Genomic DNA, 14,932 nt, shown 5'->3' with positions numbered 1-14,932 from the left:
CTATATAGAATATGAGAGCCCCTTGTCATAATTTAAAAGTTCAACAAGTTGTTTAGTCTTTCTTCGACATAAATCTCCTTAGCCATATCCGTCTTCCATCTTCGGTACGTGAAGCAGTTCAAGAGCCTTTCGCATATCGCATTTGTACTGTTCTTGACAACTTCGGTTATTCCTCCAATAGCTGTATTTTTAGCGTTTTGTTGTGTGCACAGACCATACCGCAGTTTACTATAAACTTACGAAGCTTTCAGTATTTTGACACCGTATAACCGAGAATTCGCCTTCTTAAAGACATAATCGACATGAGGATCCCACGGTAAGTCCGCAAATAATATTAAACCAAGCAATTTAAATGCCCGATACTCTTTCCACAACGTTCCAGCGACGTACAACGGAGGATATTAGAATGTAAGCCATACTTCAAAAAGGACACGAGCATTTCTTTTTTTGGGAATAAGGATTTGGTTGATTGAGAGACATCCGCCGAAAGATTGTATATTGATTTTAAAAAAATAAATCTCCAGTAGTTTTCTTATGAAATAAAACTACAGCTTATCGAAATCTAACTGAGTCAGTCTTTCCTGTAACTATAGTGAAACTTGTTTTTAAGAAGCTGTTCATGACCAGAAATGCAAGCCGATAAGAGGTGTGCGGGAATATGTGGTTCAGTTTTCAGTTTATTATTCAGATCAGTGTCGCTCAATTCGAGAAAGACAATATGGCGGATGTGTTTATTTTACCAACAAACTACACAATCTAATACAGATACAACCAGATTATAAACAAACACAGTTATAAAAATTGGTATAGTAAATAGTAATAAAAGAAAATGGATAGGTCCACCAACTATATAACATGCAGGCGACCCAATTAGTTCAAATACTTATACAATATTGTTGTAATGTTGACTATTTTTAAGCTATTGCATTGTATCATGGCAACAGCAACATAGCAACAAAATAAACAAATTTCCGCTGGCCCACATGGCCCAACCGTACTCAGTATGGTAACTTGCAGCTGTGACAGTCAAACCACATAATTTAGCTGTCATATGATCATCAAAAAGTGTCCCTAAAAAGCTTGTGCCCCTAAACTTGCAATTGGGATGCCTTCGATCCCAGGCCCTACATTTCGCACGACCACCTATACTATGAAAACTGAAGCTGCGCTAAAACATGCCTCTCTTGTGGCATTTGCAAAGTAGGTTCACTTTTTGAAAAAAAGGCACTAAATACTATTATCACCTCGCCTTTTGAATGAATACTCAAAGATGGAATCTTATCAAAGTTTGCAAACTACAGATATATATGCCGGCTACACCGCTACGAAAATATTAACATGAGCATTATTGACATATGTACATAAACACAATCAGAAGTAATTACAACAGCTGCTTTCCCTCGATTTATATAATATGTGCATATATCGTGGTGCAAATTGCAAAAGCATTTCTAATCTTTTAACAAAAGAGAACTACAACACCTTTCTCTCCACTCACAAAAACATATATACAACTCCAGCCAGGGTCGTCACAGTCGCTAGAAGCTTAATTGGGGTGTACATATTCATCTACTCATGTTGGCACAGTATACAACTTTGAACACCAGTAACTAATTCACTCGTTTACATCTATCAAAATGATAAAATCGCAGCAAAAATTTCAAGTGTAAACGGGCCCTAATTTCTATACGATAGTTGGTTGTTTATTATTCATAATAAATTATCTTCTAGCCACGCGTTTCCATAAAGCTGAAAGGACTTTGTTATAAGCTCTTAAGTACTTTCTATGCCTTAATGCATAAATAAAGGCGTTAGCAATCGAGTTGATGCCAACGACTTCCAGAGCAAAATGATATAAAATTCGATTCGACTTGTAATCCAGGGAACACGAAAGACAGGTTGATTTGATGATGAATACAACAAAATATGGAACAAAACAAATGGTCAGTACTCCGAATATAATAGCGAAAGTTTTTACTGCTTTAATCTGCTTCAAGAGCTGACGTAACCATGCTGGGGTGTGTTTTTGCTGCATTTGTACAGGATCTAGTTGTTCAAGCTGAATTTCAACCGGCCTTTCTTGTTCAGAATTCACCACGTTTCCTACAGCCATCGATTTTCTTTGTTTTTGAACGATCTTTAACATTTTGTAGTTGAGAACTCCTATGAAAACAATGAGAACTAACAGAATTATGATTCTTGAAAGTCGAAATGGCATAACTGCTGCATTTGACCGTTTCTCCCTTTGCCATTCTCTTTCGCAGTAAATATACACGATTGGAAACTGCACGGCGGCAGTTAACCAAATGACACAGAGAAGCGCCTTAATTCTTCGCCATGTTACGATGTAGTGGTATCGCAGAGGCTTTGCTATATAAACACGTATCTATCAACCGTGATGGACAGTAACAGTGTCGTTGAAAGGAATAGGGAGACATAATGAGTTGACTGGTTTAACTTGTTGAATACGCTGTCAAATGCCATTTGCCTTAGAAAGTATCGAGAAATCGTTTTTGGATAGATTGCGAGGCAGACCAAAAGATCAGCAATAGCAAGATTCGTTACCAGCCAGCTGCTAAGCGTTCGCTCGTTGTTCAGACATACGTTGTAAGAGATGACAGCCGCATTTCCCAGCACTCCAACAAAGAGAAAAATAAAACTGAGTATCATTAAGATGAAGCAGATAGATCGAAAATACTCATGATCACGACCGTCTTCGTCGTTTATGGTATGAGTATAATTATTCATGATCATTGTGGCGGGGATCCATTCTTCTAAATTCCGTGTTCCTCTCGTCGAAGCCCCGGCTTAGTAGTAATGACAGTTCAGACAAAACATATGGTGAACATTATTGCGTTTACTCTTGATCGAAGCGGGACGCCACTTTGTACGCAAGAGTTTCAAGTGTTATTGTCATTGTGTTTGTCATTGCACGGGTCTCGCTTATTGTGGATCGTAATGGAACACTGTCAATACCGATAGCTGATTGTACAAAAGATATAAAATAGGGCTAGCATCTACTGGGAAACGAGGTTTTCAACTTATAACGTAAATTAAGACTCCCCGGCATCTTATGCTGAATAGTATTTTGATGTTTTAAATTACGCAAGGTGCTTTTGGGCGGGAAAATTTCACTGTTAAATATTCAAAACAAATAATAATTAAATTACACTACCAAAGCAATTAAATGAAACACTTTCTCACTTTTTGAAGCAATTTCGGTGCGGCGAATTTAAAAAAAAAACTTGCGGCAGACTTCGGCGAAGTCAGTTTACAAACCTGTGAAACGAAATTAGCTAGCGAGAATTTCTAGCTCCGTACTGTTCGCTTTTGAACGAAGAAACGACGGAATATATCAATCAGCAAGTGATGATAAATGATATACCTGTTACTCGATATTCATCTTTTTGATGTTTGGGGGTTGAATTAGATGAAAGAATGAGCTGGGAAAAGCATATAGACTTAATATGCAAAAAAAATTTCTTCCAGTATTGGAGTCATTAAAAGGGTTGAACCGTTTGTAACACTTGAAACTCTTGTGCTTCCATATTTCGATTACTGTTCCACATTATGGGACAACTGTGGAAGCATGTTTATAGATAAATTGCAGAAATTACAAAATAGGGCAGCCAGAATTATAACAGGGGCAAATTACGATTTCGGATCAGCAGATTTGCTCCACGCTATGTCGTGGAAGAAGGCATAAAACGAATAAATCTGTTTTGATGTTTAAAATATTGAACAACCACTCGGCCCCTAATTAAGAAATAAATTCATTACAAGAGAAAATTTAGATTTGAACAATTATGATCTTAGAAATGCTGATATCAATCTTTCACTCCTCAAACCAAATACTGAATATTTAAAGAAGCGCTTTGGGTGCAGTGGGGCTGCATGTGCTATGGAATAGTTTACCAAGAGCTAAGCAAACAAAATCTTTAAGCAGTTTTAAAAATTTGATAAAATCATGACGATTCTGTGTCAGACATCAATCAGTCTTCTCTTCTATAACTTCTTTTTAATAGTTGCATGCATATATGTAAATACTTTTAGTAATAGATTGTTGGCAGTTTGCTTATTTAATTGCTTATATATGTAATTGTGTGACGCCCCTCGTGAAAATCATCCACGGGTTATTTAACATATAACTTATAAAACATAATTTTATTAAAAAAAAAATTACAAGCAATGGCGGTGTTCACTACCTCAAGAGAAAGCTCGACACAACTCACCGGCAGTGCTGTGGAGCAATGTTATAAGTTAAAAAGGATAAAAAGTTCGGTTACTAGAGTTTCACGCTCGAAGCGATCATCAAACTAAACAATTTAGAAATATTTGCATAAAAATTTATTTTGATGTCTGCATTTAGACACGAGTTGAGATCTTTTGTTCAATTGTTTGTCGGCGTAGAGAATACATAATTTTTCTGCTAGACATAGCTAAATTGCACGCTTTGTTGCTGCTTTGGTATGCGTTTGCGCGTGCACTTTTTCTCATACTCCTGTTGCTTTTGCTTCAAATCCCAAATGTATTTTGAAAGTGCTGTCATTGTTGAATGTTTCTTGTGCCTAAACGAAGCCTTGTGGTTGGTATAAAGAGTTTTAAATTCATTCATGTCCTGCCGATGTATATCTTTTTTATCCGTTTGATTTGGCTTGCATGTTGTTACTGTTGCTTGGTATACTAAGTTCCTTGTCAGGAATGCGCTATTGAATATTCTTACTTCTTTTTTTTATATTCTTAAGTCAGAAGCATTTCTTAAAATAAGCAAAGCTCCATCAAAAAGATTTGTTATTTGTTTATATCTTTCTTTTCATATATGCAGAAGAAATGAAGGTTTTAATGCATGCCAGCCTATTTAAACATTCTGAATGGACTTTGTTTATAAGGAAAATAATTTAAATCCGGTAACTGGCGCAAGGCACTGTGGATAGGATTGCACCGCGCTCTCGGTGCGTGTCGGGATAGCGTCGCTTCGCATGTTGTTGTTTGTTCCTTTAATTGCGAAGTATAAATCGACAAGTATTTTGAATAGTTTATTGGAATTTATATTAAATTTTATCATGCAAAGAAAGACGTGACAGAAAACTGTTATAGAGAAGCAGCTCGCTTGTTTATACAGTGGTTACTGTTGGAGGGGAATTTGTGTAAGTAATGTAATATTTTATATACTATACGCTCATTCCACAATGCCATATAATTTGATATAATATTATATATAAATTACAGAACTGAAAGAACACATCTGAAATTAAAGAAATTTAACATGTTTGCTATGACGACTATACAACTACTCTAAATATAACATTACTATAAAAACTTTAACTACAACAGAGCAAGTGAATTTCTCTTGCAGAATACAGAAACTCTAAACGTAGCTATATTTTATAAATGCGACAGGTATCTATGTTTATTGTGATTATCAACATTGCTGTCGGTTGCAATGCTGTCGGTTGCAATAAGACAACTTTTGGTTTTGGCGACGGAAATGGAATTTCCGAAAAGGGCATAGTAAACTTAGTAAAACTTGGTAAGTTTGACTTCGAAATATTGTAAAGTACGGAAAATATAACCATACGAAGTTTAGAAATTTTGTATATTTTTGTATTATGGCCGGAAGTGTCTAACTAATTAGTTGCACATTTCCGCCGGTAATACAAAAGTATACAAAAATTGTCTATTCGCGAATAACTATATTTTCCGCACAACTTGACAATTTACAGACGAACTTAGCAATTATACTAATTTCAGTATGAGCTTTTTAGATGATTAGTGATTTATTTCCTTCTTGCATGTTACCTGGATCAAAAGTTGGTCTATTATACGCAGTGGACTTGCTATGCAGTGTTCTCTTACTTTAGTGTTGAATTTTAGTTTGAATTTACCCCTGCTTCATGTGACAAAACTAAGGATAGAGGTCAACCAGGGTCATCGTAAGGCCGCCCATTTTCCAAAATCTGCAATTATGTGTTGGGCAACGGGTAGTTCTAAAGCCTGACGATCTTGTCCTTAAACGTTTTATTAGAAAACATGCATGCAGTGTATTTCCCATTCAAAGCAATTAACATAATTTACATTCCTTCGCAGTGAGAGATTATGGGGGAGAGCAGTTCAGTTTATAAACATGATACGTATAATACTGTATAGTTTTAAATATTTTAATGTTTTAGCAAACCTATTTGATTTTTTTTTGCGAAGTTTATCTTTAAACATATATATATATACGTTGTGAAATAACTACGTTTTCCCATTACAAATTATTTATTTGAACGAAATTATCGCCTATTGTATAATAAAATTATACGCTTAATGTATGCTCCCGAGAAAAATAAAGAGTTGTGTTTTCCCAAGAGTCTGAATGTTTCCCAAGACGAAGTCGTGGGAAACTTTGAGACTCGAGTGAAAACAAAACTCACTATTTCCCAAGGTAGTGTACATTTAGTGCTTTGTTATAATTAGACCGGCAGCCCAGAGGGTCGAGCCTAGCTGGAAAGCAAACCAATTTTAATGCACATAGTGATGTTCTACATGCGTACGACTATACGAAAATGAACGTCTGCCGGGGATAGGCTGGTGGGCGTGGTTAGGATGGGCACGTGAAAGATGCGAGAAAATCAGCTAGATCAGCTGTGAGATAACCGAAAAAAATATTTGCCAAAATGTTCAGCATAACTCTTGTAGTTACAAATGTCCACTGCCAGACATATTGGGTGGTGGGTTGGCCCCGCCAGACAGCCTCGAAGGCCCACTCCCCAAATTTGTCTAGATCAGCTGTGAGATAACCAAATAAAATATTTGCCAAAATGTTCAGCATAACTCTTGTAGTTACAAATGTCCACTGCCAGACACATTGGGTGGTGGGTTGGCCCCGCCATAAAGCCTCGAAAGCCCACTTCCGAAATTTGTTTAGATCAGCTGTGAGATAACCAAATAAAATATTTTGCATGATGTTCGGTATAACTCTATTAGTTGCAAATTGCCACTGCCAGACATTTCGAGTGGTGGATTGACCACGCCAGACAGCCTCGAATTCCCTCACCTCTAGAAAATTGTTCATGATCATCTATTTCTAGATAATCAGCAAATTATATACTTGGAAATATATATATAATAGTTACCAAATTTTTGGGTTAAAAACAATTCACCACCAGAAATGTCTGACAATAGTCTTTGGTAACTATTATATATATATATTTCCAAGTATATAATTTGCTGATTATCTAGAAATAGATGATCATGAACAATTTTCTAGAGGTGAGGGAATTCGAGGCTGTCTGGCGTGGTCAATCCACCACTCGAAATGTCTGGCAGTGGCAATTTGGAACTAATGGAGTTATACCGAACATCATGCAAAATATTTTATTTGGTTATCTCACAGCTGATCTAGACAAATTTCGGGAGTGGGCTTTCGAGGCTGTCTGGCGGGGCCAACCGACAAATTTTGGGAGTGGGCCTTCGAGGCTGTCTGGCGGGGCCAACCCACCACCCAATATGTCTGGCAGTGGACATTTGTAACTACAAGAGTTATGCTGAACATTTTGGCAAATATTTTTTTCGATTATCTCACAGCTGATCTTGCTGATTTTCTCGCATCTTTCACGTGCCCATCCTAACCACGCCCACCAGCCTATCCCCGGCAGACGTTCATTTTCGTATGGTCGTACGCATGTAAAACATCACTATATGCATTAAAATTGGTTTGCTTTCCAGCTAGGCTCGACCCTCTGGGCTCCCGGTCTAAATAGGAACAAAAACATACATGTTACACAACAATTTCATTAAATAAAACGCTTTACTTTGTTATAACAAGAAGCGGGCAACAATTTTTCACTTGTTTCCCTGGCGGGAAACATTGTATTTATTTGAATTCATGTGACTACGAATGAACCAATCACATTTGAAATACACAGCACCTATATCAATAATACACTTAATGTATGCTCCCGATGGAAATAGTGAGTTTCGTTTTCCCAAGAGTCTGAATGTTTCCCGAGACGAAGTCGAGGTGTTTTGTTATATTGGAACAATAACATTCATGTTACACAACAATTTCATTTAAAAAAAAACACTTTACTTTGTTATGACAAGAAGTGGGTAAAAATTTTCACTTGTTTCCCTAGCGGGATACATATTAACATTGCCTAGACACTTGCAATGTATAATAAAAGCTATATATCTCCTAATGCCTAGTTTCCATTTAGTCGTGAGTCCGTGAACATGTCAAGGTGGCTGATGTGATAGAATATTTCTATACGTGTGCAGTCAACAATGACAGATTTGAATACAGGAATGAAAACGAATTTACATCCCGACAATTTCTCATCGGCGAAAATGACATGTTCACGACAATTACGACTAAATGGAAACCAGGCTTAAGTGCCATGGCTTGCGTGCACGGACGCCATGACACAAAATTAATAAAGAAGTACTATTCAAAAGCCACATTTTGACAAATAGGTTTTGACAAATACATTCAGTTGACAAATTGTCCATAAGTATAACCATACCATACGACAGAACGCGAGAACGAGGCTCACGGTATTGGCCCCTGAGCCCTTGGCCGTTCTCGTGTTATGCCTTATTTCCACATTTATTGGTCAAAATAAAAAAAAATATTTTTGATACATCATACACATTGTATTGTACTTTTTACACAAGACGAGAATATTTTGCGGTCTTTATAGGTATCCGTGAACAATGAATAACCGGAATAAAATCAAACCTGTCCCTGCGTTACGTCATGAGAATCTATATAATTATATTGAAATGAGTTGATCAGGCTTGATGTACTGCCATTTGAGTTTTTTATTATATTATTGGCCCCGAGATTTGAAGTTACATCTCCATAATTAAAAATTAAATAATTAAAAAATGTGGCCATTCCTATGCGCGATTCACCGCCCGTGTTTAACTATGCCCTGGTGTGAGATACTAATCCTGCTAGCGTATTAGGAGTTACATCCCGTTCGTATTGTGACATAACATAATAACGCTATCCAAAGGCCTCCAACCACACTATCCTTTTTTATGTAATATAATGCAATGTAATGAGAATTGGTAATTGAATCGAATTATGATATTTGTACAAAATCTTTTTCTCGACTCTCGAGTTTTATTATAAAAGAAATAGAAAACATTTTTTCTTGTGTTTGTATACAGTTATAGAAACACTAGTGGGATTATCTCGCATACTTCCACGCGTGTTTCTATAACTGTATAGAAACACGAAAAAGGTTTTCTATTTCTTAAATTTACATAGATAGGATTTTATAGCGCATCTGAACATTTTCATGCTAATTTGCGCTCAACAAATTCATATTAACAAGACGCCTGCTCAAGGCGTTCACTCCGCCTGCATGCCAACTGATGTACATAATTCATCCGTGGACCGTGTAACCCAGGGCTTTTCGGTCAAAAATGAAGTTGTTTTGGGTTACCTGTAGAAATGCCAACTTCTGTCGCCCAAAACTACGACTACTAAAAGGAAAAAAGACCATGGCCTGGCGTTAACTCCGGCGCACGTGCCAGTCTTCAATATAGAGCTTCTGAAGTTCGCGTATTGTTTCGCATACATATTCGCATTTAGATGCCTTGCAAACCTAAATGTTCGATCGCGAAATTCAGAAGCACATCGCACTATAGAAGTTCAATTGTTCAAAAATGTAAATAAACCGCATAATACATTCGCCTCGTCTTACACTTTGCCTTTGGAATTCGCGCTTATATAGTTGTAGTAAATCTTCCATCCTGTGCGAACTACGCGACGTGTCAACGCGCCCATACACGACCACATCATCTTGTTAAACGGCGAAATAGCAGCGATATTATTAAAATAGGACCGGGTCTACATGTATTAAATATATTCTTACCCCAATTCAATCTAAACTTAATCGAACAGCATAAAAAGAACGGTCTATTTGTTCCTCTTGGAGGAATTGCCGTATCATGCGAGCGAAATCAAATCGCGCATTAGTTAACCTGCACCGTAGAACGAGAACGTACGAGTAGCCTCATTAACTGAACGAGAGTACGGTTCACAATCGTTCAAATAGATGGTTTCTATTGGCTAAAACAAGTTTATTATCATATTTGTTTGTAAACTTTAAGCCATAGCATGCATATTTTGGTGAGGTAATTTTGTGTTGTGATATCGTGTATATTGCATGTACGGTTAAAACAGGGGGCATGCAACAAGATGACGATGATTGATGAACTGTAATGGTAACATCCCAAACTGAGGAATAACTAAGTTGAATAATATTATATATAGAACCCTGAGTATTTTACCGAAGTCGTCAATTCGTAAACTCAATTGAATTTTATAGTTAATCAAGGTCGTGTTAAGTAGCCTCAATGCAATTATTACAACAATTCTTAAGCATTTCTTCATGTGTTTTAAGACATTTGCATATACGTGTATTTATATGCAATTCCAGGTGGATTTGCAATTGTGCGAGCTACGAATGAGCTGTTTGAAAAAGCATGGCAGACGACGTAGAGGTTTTAAACATATAGTGCTATTAAATTTGCACAACGCCGTTCAGGCAATATATTCAATGTATATACCGGTGATAAATGCCGCAATGGAAGAGCAGACAAGCGAGATCGAAGCGACTGACGACAATAATTTAGCTATCGTAATATAGCAGTTACTGCTGATTTGCATTTAAGTTTACTGTGGCTATGGAACTTATTATGCTCCTGGGATTTGAATATACGTTTTAACTGGCATGTTATGGAAATTACAATAATATCACAAAGTCGAGTTAAACTTAACGCTAAATAGTTTCTATCACATGAAATTCCTTTCTGTTATGATCACCACCTATTAGGCTCAAATAAAAAATGTGATGAAATTACAATTCTTTAGGCGTTTTCATGCAGTTACAAGATGTGAGATTTTTACGTGCGCATGCATGTGTATTGCATATCCCCAAATATATATCTAATGGTAATACATGTCTGTGTGTATCTTCTTTACGGCCTTAAGTTAAGACTATCTTCCACCATCCTTGATTGAATTAGCCGAAATGTAGTTTTTCCATCAGCACAATGACAGAAAAAAATATACAAGCATTACACTGCGGTTGAAAACATGTTTAGTACAAGCAAGCGACTTTTTGTCGCTCATTCGTTCGTCGCTTTCGTCCATTCGTACATGTTTAAATATGCAAACCAATCAGCTTTTCGTAATTTCAATGAAAACATTAGCATACTTGCATATTCGTTCGTTCTCGTTTTACGGTGCAGGTTAACTATTAGAAAATTAGCCAAAGCTGTGCACCAGAACTATTGGGAGATAAGACTGGGACGTAGATAAATACGGTCACATACACAATTTAAATACTAGTATATTTCGCGCCATTACAGACTTGCGACGACGACAAATAAAGAAAATAGGTACGCAATGCGTACATGTGGGTAGCCGTAAACATTAACTGCGATAAACCTATTTTGTATTCAATGTCAAACGACAGGCTGCTATAGTAAATATCAACGAGTAAATAGCGAGTAAATATCAACTGATGCTTAAGGCCCTGTTACACGGTGCAATTTTTCTTGCAACTTGCAATACAATTCTTCTTTTGAGAGATGTAAATTTGGCAACTACCGAACTTTTGTCTTTATTACACTCCATGGCGTTTCTTACACTTACATTTTGAAGCCTCTTCACTAATTTACATCTCTTTAAAAGTAGAATTGCATTGCAAGTTGGAAGAAAAATTGCACTGTGTAACATGCCCTTTACTCTTACATTCTAATGCCAAACAAAACGGCAAAAATGCCCTATAGTTAGTGTAAGCTCTATCACCGTCGATTTTGCGAAAATAGTCAAGTACAAAGCTTACGGGTGAGCACGGTTGAGGTGTCGCAATTGCACGGAAAACAGTTCAAACGCACGTAAAAAATGGGTACTAATTTTGCCGCGGGCAACGATATTGATAATAACACCAACCAATTCTAACGGAACAATGCAACGAAATATACGATCGCAAAACTCCAGACGATATTTTCAAGTATATAATTGTAACAATAAAAGGTGTAGTATCGTGCAGAAGGTCGGACGAACATGAACATAAAGGTATGACGTAAACATGAAACGTGGTTCGACTAGATAGAGAAATATAGCCTAATATAATATAATCCTAAACTAAACTAAAAACTGTGCCAAACACGCTAAATACGGTTAATTGAATTGAGGTAACTTACAGATGGTTTCCCAATTGCTTCTAAGCTTGGCTGTTGTTGCTATAACCGTCTCTTTTTTTCTTGGTGCTTAGTCGGATGCCTCAACTATACTAATTAAATCTCGTCCGGAGCATGCGTTACCTATCCATGCACTTGTGCAACTAATTAAGTCCTGGCGACAGTAGGTAAAAAAAAGATAAGCATAAGTTTCCTGTGATAAGCACAGTTGTCACTACTGAAGAAAAACAAAGTTCCAATCCTACAGTTAGCTAGTTGAATACAGTTATAACGAAGTCGATTTTATTACACAATCTATATATTATAATATTTTATTGTATTAAATACATTTTACTACAGATCAAAACATATATAAAAGCAGATTTACAAGAGATAGGAAATGCATATTTTTAAGCAGAATAGTTGGAGAGAACAAAAAAGAGAGTAAGGTTCCAGAATGGTGGCACGAATCCTCTGATAACATAAAGCTTAGTTTAAAAGTAGAGAAAGAAGATTTCAGACGTTTTCAAATTATTTTGTTTTGATGTCCCTTGATTATCAGCATGTCTTTGTTACATACAACATTGGTTATTTTGTTGATCAATGAATGCTATATAGTTAATAAATGTTAGAATGATTATTGCTCCAGTAAGATTATAAGGCTTGTTTGCCCAAAGTTTATTGACAATAACAATCTGTTATCACCATTATAACTAAGATGATAGTGTGATTTCATAGATCCAGAAGGAAGGTACAGGTGGTTTGCAATGTTGATTACAGATAACTTATCAGCATGGAGATAATAGCACTAGTTCCTAGGTCCAATAAGACTGCGAGGTTTGCATGTTTGCAAGTTTCACTGACAATATCTTATCACTGTGTTAATCAGTTCAACAATCAGTCAACATTGAACACCATCATTCATCATTGATATAAATGTGTATTGCTGAGTAGTAGTTACCAGGAAGGTATGTCCTAGGACCTGGATTTTCCTCTACCAATGCATCATTTGAAAGTCTCAGTAATAATGGCACATAAACATTGTGATAGTATTAATTTGAATACACCATAACCACTGTTCTTTCAACTCTTAATCAATTGGTTCTTAAGATATGACAAGCAAAATACATTAATATAAAACATTAAACATTACAATTTCAATACCTTCACAATGGCTGGTTTCAATTTCAATACCTTCACAATGGCTGGTTTCAATTTCAATACCTGCACAATGGCAAGGTCTAATTTCATTACCTGCACAATGGCAAGGTCTAACTTCAATACCTGCACAATGGCAAGGTTTTTGCTTGCCATATCTCAAGAAGCAATTGATTAAGAGTCAAAAGAACAGTGAATTGTGCTTATGGTATCTTCAAATTATATACTATCACAATGTTTATGTGCCATTCAAATAATGGGCCATTCAAATTCATTGCTTTCAAATAATGTGGAGGAAAATCTAGGTCCTAGGACATACCTTCCTGGTAACTACTACTGAAGCAATACACGTTCATATCAATGATGAATGATGGCATTCAATGTTGACTGATTGTAGGACTGATTACCATAGTGATAAGATATTATCAATGAAACTTGCAAACAAGCCACGCAGTATTAAAGATTTGCACGCTCGTATAATCCGGTTGTGATCAAAATTGCTCGGCAGTGGACAAATGAGCGATTGAAATGACAAATATTGACACAAATAATGCAACGTTGATTTTACCTTGACTTTTATACAGAAATTTGCCAAAACTCAAAGCAGCCCTTTGAATAAAATCTGACTAAACGTCGGAAATTTTTCGAGTGTTTCCTTCAGCGCCAATCTGTCCGAGTGATTACCGACGACTGCCGAAGATCCCTTCATGCTACGCGGACACTTTCGACTCTGACAAAGTGATTAGCCGCGCATGCGCAGCCGCGGCTACCCACAAAAAAAAAAAAAAAAAAAAAAACAAAACCGGGGCGAATTTTCAACTCCGTCGCTGACGCCGGAGTAATAATTACAATAATGAATAACTATCAAACCACCCTATCACTATTACGTATATACTGTATTGCACTGAAGTGGTAGAAATGCGAACGATATACCTATGCCAAAAAAATATTTGAGATTAACTGTAATTCTTTGTATGCATATATAAAAACTGTTCGGAAAATTTGTTATGAAAAATTACCTGCTGAGTAAATTCAAGATCTAAAAAAGAAACAGAAGAAGCAAAAGACTAAAATTTAATCCGAAACTTCGATTGAAACTAAATAATTTTATAAGCGTTCAAAAAAACTCGAGTTTTCCCAAGAAGCGCTTTGTCCTTCATCCATTCAATCACGTTGAGAAGGGCGGAAAGCTCTGTTGAATTTAAGTTTTGAAACAGTGTTGAAACGGTTTAGTTGTTTACGATACACACGTTGTAAGCAACGTATGGCAATTGCATGAGTTCAAGCGCATCGATCCTTATTTTCATATCCTTTCGAATATTTTTTTGAATTCTATTATATCGAAAATTAACCTCAACAACAGCATTATGTTAAGTAGGTTATTAAGAGGTTATTTTTACTCATGACTGACAAATACCCTCTCTCATCAATATTGCTATTCACTCTGACACTTTATATGCGTCAAATACGGTCCTAACTTGCGTGATCGCTGTTGCTGTTGTTGCTAAATACAATTATTGAAATATCTTTTATAGATTTTCATTATGGATTTTTCCGAAAAGCACAGAAACTGGTTAGAAGTTGGGGA

The sequence above is a fragment of the Dendronephthya gigantea genome, unplaced genomic scaffold, assembly GCF_004324835.1.
Source record: "Dendronephthya gigantea isolate DGI-Jeju-01 unplaced genomic scaffold, DenGig_1.0 000078F, whole genome shotgun sequence".
NCBI classification, from domain to species: Eukaryota; Metazoa; Cnidaria; class Anthozoa; order Malacalcyonacea; family Nephtheidae; genus Dendronephthya; species Dendronephthya gigantea.
Note: the sequence above shows the minus strand (reverse complement) of the source record.